The sequence below is a fragment of the Cornus florida genome, unplaced genomic scaffold, assembly GCF_030987335.1.
Source record: "Cornus florida cultivar Cherokee Brave unplaced genomic scaffold, ASM3098733v1 CherokeeBrave_3.0.0_Hap2_Chr04, whole genome shotgun sequence".
In the NCBI taxonomy this organism is placed as follows: Eukaryota; Viridiplantae; Streptophyta; class Magnoliopsida; order Cornales; family Cornaceae; genus Cornus; species Cornus florida.
Window position 1 is genome coordinate 77,946,232 of NW_026775574.1, and position 17,698 is coordinate 77,963,929.

The following is a 17,698-nucleotide window of genomic DNA, read 5'->3' on the forward strand; positions in this document are numbered from 1 at the left end:
GATAAAGGACAACTTCTGGTGAGCTGAAAATTTAACTTTTTCGCACTGGAGGAAGTTCGATCAATCGAACCTTGGACTTGGATCGATCGAACATGGCTGAGATCTATCGAACTGAAGTTGGATCGATCCTCAATGGCGGCGCCTTTTTGGATAAAAACAAATTTGAGATATTTTGAAGATATTTTTGGGAAAAGGACAAAAGCGGTTGGTAGGGTGGTACAGCTGGATAAGATTTGGCATCTGGATAAGGACAAGAAGGTTCAATCGATCGAAGAATGACGTTGGATCGATCGAACTTTTGGGATCTCTGAAAATGACATCATGGCTTGGATCTATCTTGAAGTGCTGAGATCGATGGGAGTTCAATCGATCGAACTTGAGGTGAGATCGATCGAAGATGCTAAAATTCCACCTTTGCTTCCTTTTGCTCATTTCTTTGATTCATCCCAGAATTGCTTCATTTATACTCTTATTTGGTTGAGTTAGCTTATTTTGGGGATAAGTACCTGAAAATGGAAATAACACGAAATTAATCTAAGGCGGAAAAATTAGATAGATAAAGGTCCTATAATACCTAAGCTTAAGGGGTTTAAATACGCACTTTTCAGCGCTCATCACACCCCCAAACTTAAATATTGCTTGTCCCTAGCAATGAACTACGAAATAAATGAATGAAATGAACAACTATACAACTATGAATCTAGAAAACAATAAAAAGATAACGCTACTTTCGTAGGTAACACGATTGCATTTAGCATATGCAACAAACCTTTTAAACCCCTAGGTTACCCCTAGTGGACGAGTGAAATCTCATGAGGGTTTCCAGAAATGATAGCCACAAACATTAAGCTCATTCTTTCGAAAGAGGCACCAACATTGCAAACAAGCATTGGGAGAAAATTACCTCAAGTATGCAATTTTTTAACCATTTCTAAGCAATCTCCCAAAATTTCAACATCAAGCAAACAAGTATGGTCATCCACACATTAAGAAAATGATCATGCAAATCAAAACAACACTAAAATCCTTTTTGAGTGGACCGGCATCAAGTGCGTTGCTATCTAAGCCAACTAAAGAAATGAGCACATCCTTACCCTCAAACTAGCATACAAATCTAGTCCCAATCATCAAAACAAAGAGTGGACCTTTTATTAAAGCTTTATTGAACTAGGTGCGCTTATTCTTTTCACTCGATTATTATTATTATTATTATTATTTTTATTATTATTTTTTGAATAGGATCAAAGATGGAAGTATTGTGCAATGTAGTGATCTATTAAGCTTTCTAGCGATTCATAAGGTCGAGCGTTAGGTCAATGACTCCCAAACCAGACGGCTTTAGGGCATTAGGCTTTCAAACACCCCTACGGACTCACAAACTCAAATCAACTAGGCTACAAATCAAAACAATAGCCATCTAATCATTTCCCACTTCTCATCTTTTGGGAGAAATCCTCACTTTTTTTTTATTGTTTTTGTAACTTTTTCTTTTCTTTTCTTTTTTTTTTTTTTTTTTTTTTTTTTTTTTTTTTTTTTTGAATCAATTATTAACCTAGAGTTTGGGCCCTCCACCTTTCGGCGCAAGAAATTCAATGCTTGATGAGGCTAGAATCCTGGCTACTTAGTGAAAAAGGGTTTGTTATCCACCTTTATCAAGAATGAAAGCTTTCAATACACTACTAGCCCAATTGGGATATAACCAATTCAATAATCAACAAAGCATGTACCCCACAAATGAATGCTAGTGTGCGCCTGTGCTAGTGTAGAATCTTAGAATGAATCTCAAAACAATCACAAAATCAGGATGATGTGGACCACAAGTGTAAGCAAGATATCAATTTTTTTAAATTTTTTTCTCCTAAATAGCATTCACAAGGCATACAAGGAGTATTGGACTCTGAAGTCAAGTAATTTTTAAATTTTAAGCAATATAGTCCTCAAAAGATCAAAATCATATCTAATCATGGACCAATCATAGAAAATCCCTCAAATACACAAGTCATGCTCAAAATTTTAAATTTAAAAACAAACACTGCAAAGCACCATTACCTCCAAACTTAAATGGCACAGTGTCCTCAATGTGCAAAGAGAACAAAATGAAAGAGTACCCCAGTGCAACTATAGCAAAGAATAGCCGGAACAGAACTATCCAAAGTAGGTGGCATAGCTCCCTCAAACTTAGGATTAACTATGGTCCTGAAATTTTGGCACTTGGATAAAACTCATCAAAAAACAAAAGGGATAATCACAGTGTACAGTGGACATGCAAGTGTAAATGGGATAACAACTGAAAATAGAGAGAGGTATAAGGGTGGTCCTGAAAATTTTGGGCAGTACTCTCTCTCACTAAAGTCACTGGGATGCACCTGATGGAGTCAAACAGATAGCAATAAGAATATGAAAATATGACATCCATGCAGAAAATATATATAAAGAAAAATAAAGTATAGTACATCCGGTATCAGAGCCGACAGATACGGCTGCAAAAATAATATAATAGTATCAAAAATATATAAGATGACAAGAGGAAAGGGATAAAGAGATTAGGAGGAAGAGGTAGGATAGGCAGGGCGCGCTCCGCGGATGTCTCTGGATAGGTCTCGGAATGCGGCCATGACATCTGTGTGAAGGGAAGCAATGTCAGCTCTGATGGAGACAGCCTCTGATTGGAGAAATGCCACTGAGTCCTCCAGAGTCTGTAGATGCTCTCCAAAGCTGGGGATGTGGTCTGGAGCCTCAGGTGATGGATCTGGAGAGTAATGATCTTGAGTTTGCTCCTCATCGTGAATGGGTGACCTAACTGGAGAGTGCTGCTCTGGGTCCTCGGGAGGCTGCTCCAAATTGATATCAATGTGCACGGCAGTCGGACCGACTGGTATATTGTCCGCTGCTACTGCTGCTGCCGCCTCCTCAGCCTCTAGCTCCTCTGTGGCTATCACCGCGTGATACTGTAGTATGCCAATAATAGCATTGTAGCTCTTATCCCAGTCCTTCTTCTTGAAGGAACAGGATCCTCTCTCAGTGTGCTCCCGTAGCTGGAAGGGATAGCGCTGATCGCGTAAAATCTGGGTGATGAGGTGGCCAAATGGGAGGAACTTGGGCCGTTCCCTGCTAATATAGTCATCATACAGCTTCCTCATCACACACCATATGAGAGAAGGAATTGAATAGAAAGCATAGAGGACTGTCAAATAGTCGCTTCGGCGCTGAATCTTGTGGCCGGCCATGAAGACGTTTCGGTATAGCACCGAATCAAAGAACCATAAATCGTTTGGAAGATAGGTCCGGGTGGCGAAAGTCTCGCCAGCGGCATAGTGGCCTATAAGAAAGAATGCCATGTCTACATAGGTAGGCCTGTAGAGAGTAAGATAGGCCTCCTGAAGATCTGGTGGGCAGAGATGGGGACACTGGCAAGATCTGGATAATGTGTCCATCGTGATGCTAATCGGATAGCCGTCTATGGTGGTCCGCATCGCCTCTGAGTTACGCAGGACAGGCTAGAGGTTCTAGTAGAACACCCAGACGAGTCTCGGGTATGATGAGCACTGAAAAGTGCGCGTTTACACCCGTTAAGCTTAAGCATTCTAGTACCTTTATCTATCTTACTTTGCCGTTTTAGACTTATTACGTGTTGTTTATATTTTCATTCACTAATTCCAAAATTGAGCTAACTCAGCCAAATAAGAGCTTAATTGAAGCAATCCTGAGATAAACCAAAGGAGGGAGCAAAGTGGAGAAAGAAAGGAGCAAAAAGGAATCAAGTTGTGCAGCTGAAAAGTTCGATCGATCCAACTTAGAGGTCGATCGATCGAACATCTATGATCGATCACAGTACTTCTCGATAAATCCAACCTTGGCCTTTGCTGAAATTCCAAGTTCGATCGATCGAACATCACCTTCGATCGATCGAACCCTATTTTGTCTTATTCAAATGATTGATCTTATCCACAGCTGTACGCCTACCAACCACTTTTGTTTTTTTCCCCATAAATATCTTAAAAATATCCTAGCCTTGTCATTATCCAGAGGAGTCAGACCACTTCGATCGATCCAAGATGCAGTTCGATCGATCGAACCCATTTTCGATCGATCCAAGTTAAGGTTCGAGCGATCGAACTTCCTCCAGCGAGAAAAAGTTAAAGTCCAGCTCATTTATTTCGTCCTTCATCCAATCATTGGAGAATATGCCTTGCACGACCACAGCTCATCATGGGGTGTATTTGACCTACCTATATAAGGAATATGATACACTTTTTTGAGGGTGTGTCTTGTCACACATTGAAATTGATCTTAGAGGCTATTCTTGGAGAGGAGGAAGGAGGGAAGCTAGAGCACCATTGGAGGAGATCTTCACCAACAAGGAGCAACCATGGAGTTAGCCCTTGAGGGTTGGATCATCATTACCATGAGTGGCTAGACATCCTCTTGGGGCTAGAGTTAGCCCCAAGCATGCTTTCTATACTCTAATCTTGTGTATTATTGAGGGATTAGTGTTGTATGATACATCTTGATATTCATGTATATATAAATCTTGATTATTTCATACTTTGTATGGTTTAATGCTTCCAATTAACTATTCTATTCTATCCATATGTCTATGTATGCTAGAGTAGGATATTTATGTGCTTATCTCTAGATTTAGTATTTTTGATGTATGTCTATGTGTATTGATGTTATAGATCTAGAGATTATCAAGATGATATGCTTAATGAATGCTATTTTGGTTCATTTGATGGTTTATGCCTATTCTTGATGGTTTGTGCCTCTCCCTTAGTCTAGATAGCTTTATTTTCATGCTAGTAGTGTAGATTTAGTGTGGTGGTAGTGTAATGTTAGATGGGAGGACAATCTACTCTTGATGTTTGATGTTCCATGCTTATGAGTCCAAATGGCAAATTCCTCTAATATTGTGTTGTATGTGGATTGTGAGCTTAATGAAGGATTAATGACTTGTTTTGATCTATTGTGCTATCCCCATGTTGTCTAGACAATAAATGCTCTATTGTTTAGATATATTGTGCTCTTCACATGATGTTTAGACAATACTTGCTTGATTTTTCATCCTTGCCAATTGAATCAACCTAATGCACACACACCCTTATCATATTGCAACACATCCATTACCCTCAATTGATCACTTGTTAGTGGTATAGAAAAGTATTGCTTGGTGGTGATCTCTACACCCCAAGACCTCTCTATCTCTCTTGTTTACTTCATATTATTTTATTTAGTTGAATTCAATTTAGCTTAATCAACCAACCAATCAATTGTGTGATCACTCGACCTACTAACCCTAATTACCATAGTTTCACAATTCGATGCACCATCAAATCCCTTGGGATGATCCCTACTCGCCCTATCTATATTTTATATAGGAAAGGTAGTAGTGGCTTTCTATAAATGTAAAACTTGGCCACCTTCTAAGTTCACAACTCTTCAAGCTTGACTTGGTATCGCAACCCTTGTAAAGGCTATCGGTCAGTTTTTGGCGCCATTGCCGGGGATTTTAAATTGGCAACGTCGAATTGTGAAATTCAATTAGGATTAGTACTCTTTTGATCGTGTCTTTACTTTCTTTTTATTTTCTGTTTTTGATTGCTTATTGAATTTGTTCTTCATTGACTAGGTGCATTGAGTAAGGAGCTAGCAAAGTAATTCCAAGCTAAGGAGCAAAGCAAAGCAAAGGAAAAATGCTTAAAATGAAAAATTGTTAAGTAAAATTGTTAAGCTAAGCTTTTAATTTTGGAGTTGAAGTGCTAAAGGACTATTATGAGACCTTCTTACTCAATCTCCTTAGTTAAATCGGGGGCCCATGTGGAGGCATTTATTTGACATACATTGCATTTGAAAATTGTGGTTGTGAAGTTTAATTGCATTGTTAAGAAAGTTGCTTATTCGTGTTGCATTGTGCTTGAATGGTCGTCGTTCATTGAGACCTACTCTTGTCCCTCTTGATTTGCATTTAGAATCCACTATTAGGAATCCAAGGGGAAGAGGAAGTTCACATAGAACCAATCTACCAATGGACGCTCTCAATGATGATCATGTTGAAGACCTTGGTCACATAGACCAACAAGGCATCCTTCATCCTAATATACAAAATGATAATATGCAAGTTCCATTAGGCATGCCTAGGCCATACATTCATCAACCTCCTCAACAACAAGGCCAAATTCCAATGGTAATTCCAAGGCCAATGTATGCACCACAACCCCCCATCATTAATCAAGCTCAATATAACCAAGGTGTCCATGTTGCACCTCAAGTTGCTAATCCACCATTCGCATTGAGAGATCACTATGTGCCTAATGAGTATAATGCACCCACATGCATTCAATTACCACCATTTAGAGCACACCATTATAAGATTAAAGCACAAACTATCCAAATGCTACCTAACTTTCATGGACTTCCTAGTGAAGAACCTTACAAGCATTTGGATGAGTTTCTTGAAATTTGTTCTACCGTTCGATACACGGACATGCCGGAAAAAGTTTTAGGCTGAAACTTTTTCCATTCACCCTTAAAGATAAGGCGAAGTATTGGTTTAACAACCTTAGGCCTTTTTCTATAACTTCTTGGGTAGAAATGCAACAAGAATTTTTGAAAAAGTACTATCCGGTTTCTAAGACCAATGCTATGAGAACCGCCATTAGAGAATTCACACATGGGGAGGGAGAAACTTTCCACGAGGCATGTGAACGCTTCAATGAATTGCTTAGGAAGTGTCCTCACCATGACATGCCTAAATGACAATTGGTCCAATTCTTCTTTGAAAGCTTATCGGACAATTATAAAGGCATGGTTGATGCTTCAATGGGAGGTTCTTATATAGACCGGCAAGAGGAAGACGTGTGGCGTTTTTATGAGAGCATGAGTGAAAACTCTTTGCTTAGAACATTGTCATCTAGGAATGGTAGAAATTCTCAAGGTAGGAAGAGTGTTTGCTTGCATCAAGTTGACCACTCAAATGATATAACCGCCGAGATGAAGTCTTTATCTCAAAAGTTTGATCAATTGATCAATCAAAACTTGGCGAATCAAGTGTCTTCCTTTCCTAACCATTCTCCTAGAGCTCAAAATGAATCATGTATAACTTGTTCTAGTGTTCTTCATTCTACTTCTAATTGTCCTCATGGACAAATTCAAAATGAACCCATTGAGCAAGTTAATGCAACATTTGTGAACCAAGGGAACAATCCTTATGGTAACCATTACAATCCCGGTTGGAGGAATCATCCTAATTTTTCTTGGAAAAACCAGGGGAGGGCTCAAACTCTTCCCAAGGCGGTTTTTAAGGGAAATACATTCCACCTCCACTTCAAAACCAAGGATCCTAAGGTTCAAGACCATATAACTCACAAGGAAATCAATTTGCTAGTTCTCATTTTCCTAACCAATCATATTCTCAAGGAAATTCTAGAGGTTCCGCTTTTGAGGAAAAGGTTTTAAATGCTTTGGGCACTCTAGAAGCAAATACTCAATTGTTGCATTCTCATTCTCAATCAATTGCCAAGCTAGAAACCCAAGTAGGGCAAATAGCTGAAACACTTAATGCTAGAGAGAAGGGAAAGATGCACATGAATGCCCCAATCAAACAACAATGTGTTGTAGAAACCAAATCCTCATTGGAAGGGCATAATGTTGAGCATGTCAATGCGGTAACAACCTTGAGAAGTGGTAGGGTAGTAGACAATCAAGTTAGAATGCCTAATGAAGAGAGTGAACCGGTACAACCTTAAGTTGTCACCCATCCCGTTCCACACACTATTCCTCCATTGCATGTGCATGATCTTGAGAATGAGAAGCCCTCAAATTGTGAGTTGAAAGATAATTTCCAAAGAGATTTATTGAAAACAGTGTTGAAAAATGTGTTTGAGAAAAGTTCTTTGAAAAATGTTATTCATGATTCTTCTTTGAAAAGTGATTTGAAATCCAATGAATTGAACAAGTCCAATACTGAGAATTCTTTAAAAGAAAATGCTGAAAGATTTTTTGAAAAAGCTCCATTTTCGGACGCCTTGAAAGGGTCCATTTAAAAAAAAAGGCAAAAGACCAAGAACAATGAGATAATGGATATGTTTAGGCAAGTCAAAGTCAATCTTCCACTTTTGGATGCAATTAAGCAAATTCCTGCTTATGCCAAATTCTTGAAGGACTTATGCACCCAAAAGCAGAAGAACAAGAGCCAAATATCAAAGAAAGTGGTCTTAACCGAACAAGTGAGTTCCATTCTACAACACAACACTTTGCCAAAGTTTAAGGACCCCGGTGCACCTACAACATCTTGTATCATTGGTGAACATGTCATCAACCGGGCACTTCTTGACTTAGGGGCTAGTGTTAACCTTCTTCCCTATTCGGTTTATGTCAAATTGGGCCTAAGTGAATTGAAACCGACGTCGGTGGTTTTACAACTTGCCGACCGATCCATTAAGAAGCCTAGGGGGATAATTGAGGATGTATTGATTAAGATTGATAAGTTCTTCTTCCCGGTTGACTTTGTCGTCATTGACACGGAACCGGTGCCCAATCCAAAGAACCAAATTCCTGTTATCCTTGGCCGTCCTTTCTTGGCAACCTCAAATGCCAACATAAATTGTAGGACGGGGATAATGAAGATTTCTTTTGGGCACATGAGAGTGAAGTTGAACATCTTTAACCCCACACCCAATCCATTTGACAAATATGAGGAAGAGGTTAATGTGGTAGAGGAATATCATGATCTTGCTTGTGAAAGGAATGAGCTTTTATATATGAACAATGTTTCAAAGCCTTCATCTTCATCTTCAGCATTGCATACAAGAAAAGTGATTTCAAACTCTTGTTGTGAAAGGGCGTGGAAGCCCAAGGAAAGTTTTGACAAGGAACTTAAGACGTCTTTTGAGTTTACCCCAACAAGTTCTTCCAAGAACCATTTGTTGGGAGTGACTCGAAACATCTCTCATCCAAAAAAGGAGGGGATGCATTGCAAGATCTTTGATCTGGGTTAAAAGAACCCTAGGTCTTGCTAGAGACGTTAAAGACTAGCACCGAAATTCGTAGGATATCAAAACCCTATTTCTCCCTCATTTCTATCTTGCATTTTGATTCTTGCGAAGTCTAGATACTGTTTTTGTGGTTCATATACATTGGAAGGAACTGAGTAAGGGATTGCATGAGCATTCAAGTCATTTTGAGCATTTAGGCATAATTTCGATCGATCCAAGTTTTGGTTCGATCGATCGAACATTGGTTCGATCGATCCAACTATGGACTCGATCGATCCAGCTCTCATTTTGCACCCAACACTTAGAAAAATTTTGGACCTGTATCCAAATTCCAAAATGCATGCTCTTGGGATTTCCAAATTTTTGAAAGTTCGATCGATTGTAAACCATTTCGATCGATCGAACTATCTTTCGATCGATCCAACATGTGGTTCGATCGATCATGAGTCCCAACACTTAGAAAAACTTTCAGGCCTCATCCATTTTTCAAAAATGTATGCTCTCGGTACTTTTCAAAATTTTTCATGTTCGATCGATCGAATTCCAAGTTCGATCGATCCAAGGTTCCAACACGTGTCAACTCTTGAGCCCTTAAACTTGTACATTCTTTATCCTCTTCGATCGATCGAAATCTTTCTTCGATCGATCGAAATTTGCATCTCATTAATTTAATTTCCTTTGATTTTTCAAAATTCAAAATTCAAATTAAAAACAAAAAAAAAAAAAAATTTTAGAGTGGAGACCTAGGTTCGATCGATCGAACTTAATGTTCGATCGATCGAACTCTGCATATCGTATTTTTAAAATATATGCTTTCATTTCTTTTATTCTGGATCTGAATTATACTGTCACTGTTACTGTATTATACTTTACGGCCGGTCTGTCGGCTTTATTATTTTATTGATGTACCTGCACTTTATATTCTTTATATATTGCTTTTTGATTATGGATGTCTCTTAGTATTTCATATTTGTATATTTGACTCCATCAGGTACACCACAGTGACTTCAGTGAGAGAGTGCTGCCCAATTTTTCAGGACCACTCTTACACCTCTCTCTCTATTCTCTATTTATCCCATTTTACACTTGCATGTCCACTGTGTACTGATTATCCTACTTTGTTATCTAATGAGTTTATCCGTGTGCAAATTTTTCAGGACCACAGTTTATCCCAAGTTTGGGGGGGCCATGCCACCCACTTTGGATACTTCTATCCCGATCATTCATGTCTACAGCACTGGTATACTCTTTCCTTTGTTCTCCTTTGTTCTCTTCACACATTGAGGACAATGTGCAGTTTAAGTTTGGGGGTATTGGTGTATGTTTCAGTGTTGCTTTAAAATTCAAATTTTGAGCATGTTTTGTGTATTTGAGGGATATTTCTATACTTGGTCCATTTCTAGCTATGATTTTGATTTTTTGAGGACTATATTACTTAAAATTTAAAAATTGCTTGACTTGAGAGTCCAATACTCCTTGTATGCCTTTTGAATGCCATTTAGGAGTAAATTTTTCAAAAAAAAAAAAAAAAAAAAATTATTAATATCATGCTTGCACTTGTGGTCCACATAATCCTGATTTTGTGATTGTTTTGAGATTCATTCTAGGATTCTACACTAGTACCAGCGCACGTTAGCATTCAATTGTGGGGTACATGCTTTGTTGATTATTGAATTGGTTATATCCCAATTGGGCTAGTAGTGCATTGAAAGTTTTCATTCTTGATAAAGGTGGATAACAACCCCTTTTCATTGTGTAGCCGGGATTCTTGCCTCATTAAGCAGTGAACTTCTCGCGCCGAAAGGTGGAGGGCCCAAACTCTAGGTTAATAATTGAAAAAAAAAAAAAAAAAAAAAAGTTACAAAAAGCAATAAAAGTGAGGACTTCTCCCAAAAGGCGAGAAGTGGGAAATGATTAGATGGTTGTTGTCTTGATTTGTAGCCTAATTGATTTGAGTTTGTAAGTCCGTTAGGGTGTCTTAACACCTAATGCCCTAAAGCCATCTGGTTTGGGAGTCATTGACCTAAAGCTCGCTACATGAATCTTCTAGAAAGCTTAAGAGATCAACACATTGCACAATATTTCCATCTTTGATCCTCAATAAAAAAGAAAAAGAAAAAGAGTGAAAAGAATAAGCGCACCTAGAACAATAAAGCTTTAATAAAAGGTCCACTCTCTTATCTTGATGATCGGTACTAGATTTGTGTGCTAGTTTGAGGGTAAGGATGTAATTACTTCTTTAGTTGGCTAAGATAGCAACACACTTGATGCCGGACCTCTCACATGGATTCTAGACTTGTTTCGATTTTCATGATCATTTTCTTGATATGTGGAGGATCATACTTGCTTGCTTGATATTGAAATTTTGGGAGATTGCTTAGAAACGGTTGAAAAATTGCATACTTGAGGTAGTTTTCTCCCAATGCTTGTTTGCAATATTGGTGCCTCTTTTGAAAGAATGAACTTAATGTTTGTGGGTACCATTTCTGGAAACCCTCACGAGACTTTACTCGTCCACTAGGGATAACCTAGGGGTTTAAAAGGCTTGTTGCATATGCTGAATGCAATCGTGTTCCCTACGAAAATGGTATTATCATTTTACTTGCTTTCCAGTTTATACTTGTATAGTTGTTTATTTCATTCCTTTACTTCTTAGTTCATTGCTAGGAACTAGCAATATTTAAGTTTGGGGGTGTGATGAGCACTGAAAAGTGCACATTTAAACCCGTTAAGCTTAAGCATTCTAGTACCTTTATCTATCTTACTTTGCCGTTTTAGACTTATTACGTGTTATTTATATTTTCAGGCACTAATCCCAAAATTGAGCTAACTCAGCCAAATAAGAGCTTAATTGAAGCAATCCTGAGATAAACCAAAGGAGGGAGCAAAGTGGAGAAAGAAAGGAGCAAAAAGGAATCAAGTTGTGCAGCTGAAAAGTTTGATCGATCCAACTTAGAGTTCGATCGATCGAACATCTATGATCGATCACAGTACTTCTCGATAGATCCAACCTTAGCCTTTGCTGAAATTCCAAGTTCGATCGATCGAACATCACCTTCGATTGATCGAACCCTATTTTGTCCTATTCAAATGATTGATCTTATCCACAGCTGTACGCCTACCAACCACTTATGTCTTTTTCCCCATAAATATCTTGAAAATATCCTAGCCTTGTCATTATCCGGAGGAGTCAGACCACTTTGATCGATCCAAGATACAGTTCGATCGATCGAACCCATTTTCGATCGATCCAAGTTAAGGTTCGATCGATCGAACTTCCTCCAGCGAGAAAAAGTTAAAGTCCAGCTCATTTATTCCGTCCTTCATCCAATCATTGGAGAATATGCCTTGCACGACCATAGCTCATCATGGGGTGTATTTGACCTACCTATATAAGGAATATGATACACTTTTTGAGGGTGTGTCTTGTCACACATTGAAATTGATCTTAGAGGCTATTCTTAGAGAGGATGAAGGAGGGAAGCTAGAGCACCATTGGAGGAGATCTTCACCAACAAGGAGCAGCCATGGAGTTAGCCCTTGAGGGTTGGATCATCACTACCATGAGTGGCTAGACATCCTCTTGGGGCTAGAGTTAGCCCCAAGCATGCTTTCTATACTCTAATCTTGTGTATTATTGAGGGATTAGTGTTGTATGATACATCTTGATATTCATGTATATATAAATCTTGATTATTTCATGGTTTGTATGGTTTAATGCTTCCAATTAACTATTCTGTTCTATCCATATGTCTATGTATGTTAGAGTAGGATATTCATGTGCTTATCTCTAGGTTTAGTGTTTTTGATGCATGTCTATGTGTATTGATGCTATAGATCTAGAGATTATCAAGATGATATGCTTAATGAATGCTATTTTGGTTCATTTGATGGTTTATGCCTATTCTTGATGGTTTGTGCCTTTCTCTTAGTCTAGATAGCTTTATTTTCATGCTAGTAGTGTAGATTTAGTGTAGTGGTAGTGTAATGTTAGATGGGAGGACAATCTACTCTTGATGTTTGATGTTCCATGCTTGTGAGTCCAAATGGCATATTCCTCTAATATTGTGTTGTATGTGAATTGTGAGCTTAATGAAGGATTAATGACTTGTTTTGATCTATTGTGCTATCCCCATGTTGTCTAGACAATATATGCTCTATTGTTTAGATATATTGTGCTCTTCACATGATGTTTAGACAATACTTGCTTGATTTGTCATCCTTGCCAATTGAATCAACCTAATGCACACACACCCTTATCATATTGCAACACATCCATTACCCTCAATTGATCACTTGTTAGTGGTATAGAGAAGTAATCCTTGGTGGTGATCTCTACACCCCAAGACCTCTCTCTCTCTCTTGTTTACTTCATATTATTTTATTTAGTTGAATTCAATTTAACTTAATCAACCAACCAATCAATTGTGTGACCACTCGACCTACTAACCCTAATTACCATAGTTTCACAATTCGATACACCATCAAATCCCTTGGGACGATTCCTACTCGCCCTATCTATATTTTATATAGAGAAAGATAGTAGTGGCTTTCTATAAATGTAAAACTTGGCCACCTCTTAAGTTCACAACTCTTCAAGCTTGACTTGGTATCGCGACCCTTGTAAAGGCTATCGGTCAGGGTATACCGGGTAAGTGACAGGGGCTAGAATAGCTTAGATGTCCCTACGGAAGATATCATCATATGCCGATCGGGTAAGCACCGACCGGGAGAAAAAGTCTGTGTCTAAGATTGACTCATGTGCCACCTGAAGGAGTGAGTATTTGCGCAATGACTGGTCTAGTTCGAGAGCTGGCTGAGCTAGTGGAGATGGCGATAGAGATGGAGTGAATGCAGTCTCAGCATTAGCTTGAGGGTAATGAGCTGCCTCAGGAGAAGAATGTAATCTGCTGTCGGATATGGGAGATTGAGGTGGAGTGGGCTAATGTGAGGGCACTACTGGCGCCTTTGTCCGCTGTCGGACTCTCCTCTGAGATGGACCTGCCTCGTCGCCTGGTCTGCGTTTGTCTCCGGCGTGATAGTGTCTGCGGGTTACAGTTTTGACCCTAGCCATGGCCTGAAAAATAAAATTCAAAAAGAAGTCAGTGCCGGAGTAAAGAATTTAAAGCACAGTATAGAATCATGTATGTCAAATAAGATGGACAAAGCAGATAAATGACATGAATCTATGGAAGTGACTAATGATGATGTGAAACATGCTAGGCAGGATAAGTATGAGATGCATCTAATGTGGAAAACACAGGCATTGGCACATATAAGGTAGCATGGCACACAATAGATGACATATGAAGTGTATGCAACAAATCTATGAAGTTCGATCGATCACAAAAACATATGAGATCGATTTGACAAAAGAAACTTCGATCGATCGAAAATGAGTGAGATCGATCTCACCAGATCGATCGATCGAACTGAGTGAAATCGTGACAGTTATAGATCTGTGACATGGATGGCACGGGGTCCTCACGAATATGGTCGTGGGCCCATCAACACAACATAGCATCAATCCTAGTCACTTAACGAGGCCCATACTCCCAAAATCAAATCAAAACCAAAAATATATACAACCATATATACAAAAAGCTTCAAGCTTCATTAATGGTGATTTTCATCATTAAAAGAGCATGGATCTAACATTTAAAGCATATATATATCAAATGGATGCTTAAATCACAAAGGGGGATTCGGATCTCACCTAAATACTGAAAGAAGAAGTGGAGAATCGAAAAGGGTGAGATGCGAAATCCAAGAGGAGAGAGAGAGAAGCGACGCTCTAGATGCTTGCCGGAGATGGGAGAGTGGATGGGTGCAGCGGTGATGAAAGGGGTAGAGTTTGAGAAAGGGTTGGATCGATCTTTGAAATCGATCTTGAAACCCTTGGTTCATTTTTTTTTAAAACCTTCCTTTGCCAGTTCGATCGATTGAACTGAATCCTCAGATCGATCGAACTGACATCGATCTCTCCTCAAAGTATTTTTTGAAAAGTTTGTTTGTTTGTTTGTTTGTTTTTATTTATTTATTTATTTATTTTTTATAATAATAAAAATTAAAGATTGAAATCTAAAAATTAAAAATATTTTTGGATTTTTTAAAATATTAAAAATCAAAACAAAGTTAAAAATATCAAATTTTAGAATTGAGATCGATCCGAACAAATGTTCGATCGATCTGACAGAGAGCAAAAGTATGCAGGTTTTTGGGTTCAAAAATTTTCTAAGTGTTTGGACACTGCAGATCTATCCAAGATGAAGTTGGATCGATCGAAGAATTTAAGATCGATCTAGGAATGTCTTCGATCGATGAGACAGAGAGCTGAAATATGCAGGTTGGTACAGGCTCAAAATTTATCTAAGTGTTGGAACTCAAGATCGATCAAAGGTGATATTTGGATAGATCGAAGGTCTTTTGATTGATTTGAGAACAAGTTCGAACGATGGGACAGAGAGGTGATTTGGATGCAGGTGGATGCAAGTCGAAATTTTTTTTGAGTGTTGGATGCAGGTAGTAGTTCGATCGATCGAACATTCCTTGGAGATCGATCGAGCTTATGCAAAATGCTCAAATCCAACATGAATGCTCATGCAATCCTAATCACAGTTCCTAGCAATGCATATGAACCTAAAACCAATATCTAAACTTTACAAGAAATGAAATTAAAGATAGAAATGAGGGAGGAATAGGGTTTTGACACCCTACATAATGCCTTGCTAGTTTTTAACGTCTCTAGCAAGACGTTGGACTCTTTTAGCCTGGATCAAATATTATAGTGCATCCCCTCCTCAATGGGGTGATAAATGTTTTGAACTCCACCCAACAAGTAGTTCTTTAAGGAATTTATTGGATTTAGCTCAAAAGATGTTTTTAATCCCTTGTCTATGCAATCACAATCTTTGGGCTTCCATGCCCTTTTAATGCAAGAATTTGAAACAACACTTCGAGAATGCGAGGTTGAAGATGATCCCTTTGAAGTTTTGGTCTTACACAAAGCGCTCTACAACATTAACCTCTCCTTCATACTTGTCAAATGAGTTGGGTGTGGGATTGAAGATATTTAACTTCACCTTCATGTGGCCAAAAGAGATTTTCGTTATCCCCGTCCTACAATTAATGTTGGCATTTGCGATTGCCAAGAAAGGACGGCCAAGGATAACGGGAATTTGGCTCTTAGGATTGAGGATCAGTTCCGTGTCAATGACAACGAAATTAACGGGGAAGAAGAATTTGTCAATCTTTATCAAAACATCCTCAATGATACCCCTAGGCTTTTTAATGGATCGGTCGGCAAGTTGCAAAACTACTGACGTCGATTTCAATTCACCTAGGCCCAATTTGACATAAACCGAGTATGGAAGTAGGTTAACACTTGCTCCTAGGTCAAGAAACGCCCGATTAATGACATGGTCACCAATGATGCATAAAGTGGTAGGTGAACCGGGGTCCTTAAACTTTGGAAGAGTGTTATGTTACAAAATTGAGGTCACTTGCTCGGTCAAAACCACTTTTCTTGGTGCTTGGCTTTTGTTCTTCCGCTTTTGGGTGCAAAGATCTTTCAAAAACTTGGCATAAGCCGGAATTTGCTTGATTGCATCCAAAAGTGGAAGATTGACTTTCACTTGCCTAAACACTTGCATGATTTCATTAGCTTTGGCCTTTTGTTTTTCTTTTGAAATGGATCCCCTTATGGCATTCGAAAATTGAGCTTTTTGCTCAAAAACTTTTTCAGAATTTTCTTTGGAAGGCTCTTCAACACAAGAAGTTTTCAAATCACTTTGTTTCAAAACATTTTTCAACAAAACCTTTTCAACATCATTTTTCAGCAAATCTTTTTCAAAATCATTTTTCATCAAATCTTTCTTCACAAAATCACTTTCAAAATCACTTTTCAAATTACCCTTTGAAACTTTCTCATTCACAAGATCATGTATATGCAATGAGGAGGGAATAGAATATGAAACGGGACGGGTGACAACTTTGAGTTGCATCGGTTCACTCTCTTCATTGGACATACCTACTTGGTTGTCCACAATCTTACCACTCCGCAAGGTAGTCACCGCATTAACATATTCAATTGTGTGCCCTTCCTATGAGGAATGGGTTTCCATAACACATTGTTGCTTAGGTGGGGCATTCATAGGCATTTTCCCCTTCTCTCTAGCATTTAAAGTGCTTGCTATTTGCCCTACTTGGGTTTCTAACTTTGCAATAGATTGAGAGTGGGAATGAAGTAATTGAGTATTTGCCTCAAGAGTGCCCAAAGCATTCAAGACTTTCTCTTCAAAGACGGGACTTCTAGCATTTCCTGGGGAATATGATTGATTGGGAAAATGAGAATTAGAAAATTGATTCCATTATGATTGATAAGGTCTATAACCTTAGGATCCTTGGTTTTGTAGTGGAGGTGGAATGTACTTCCCTGGAAAACCGCCTTGGGGAGGGTTTGAGCCTTCCCCTTGGTTTTTCCAAGAGAAGTTCGGATGATTTCTCCAACTTGGATTGTAATAATTACCATAAGGATTGTTCCCTTAGTTCACAAATGTTGCATTGACTTGTTCACTAGGTTCATTTTGCACATGTCCATAAGGACAATTAGAAGTAGAATGAAGAACACTAGAACAAGTCATACAAGATTCACTTGATGCACGATGAGAATGGTTAGGGAAAGAAGATACTTGATTCGCCGAGTTTTG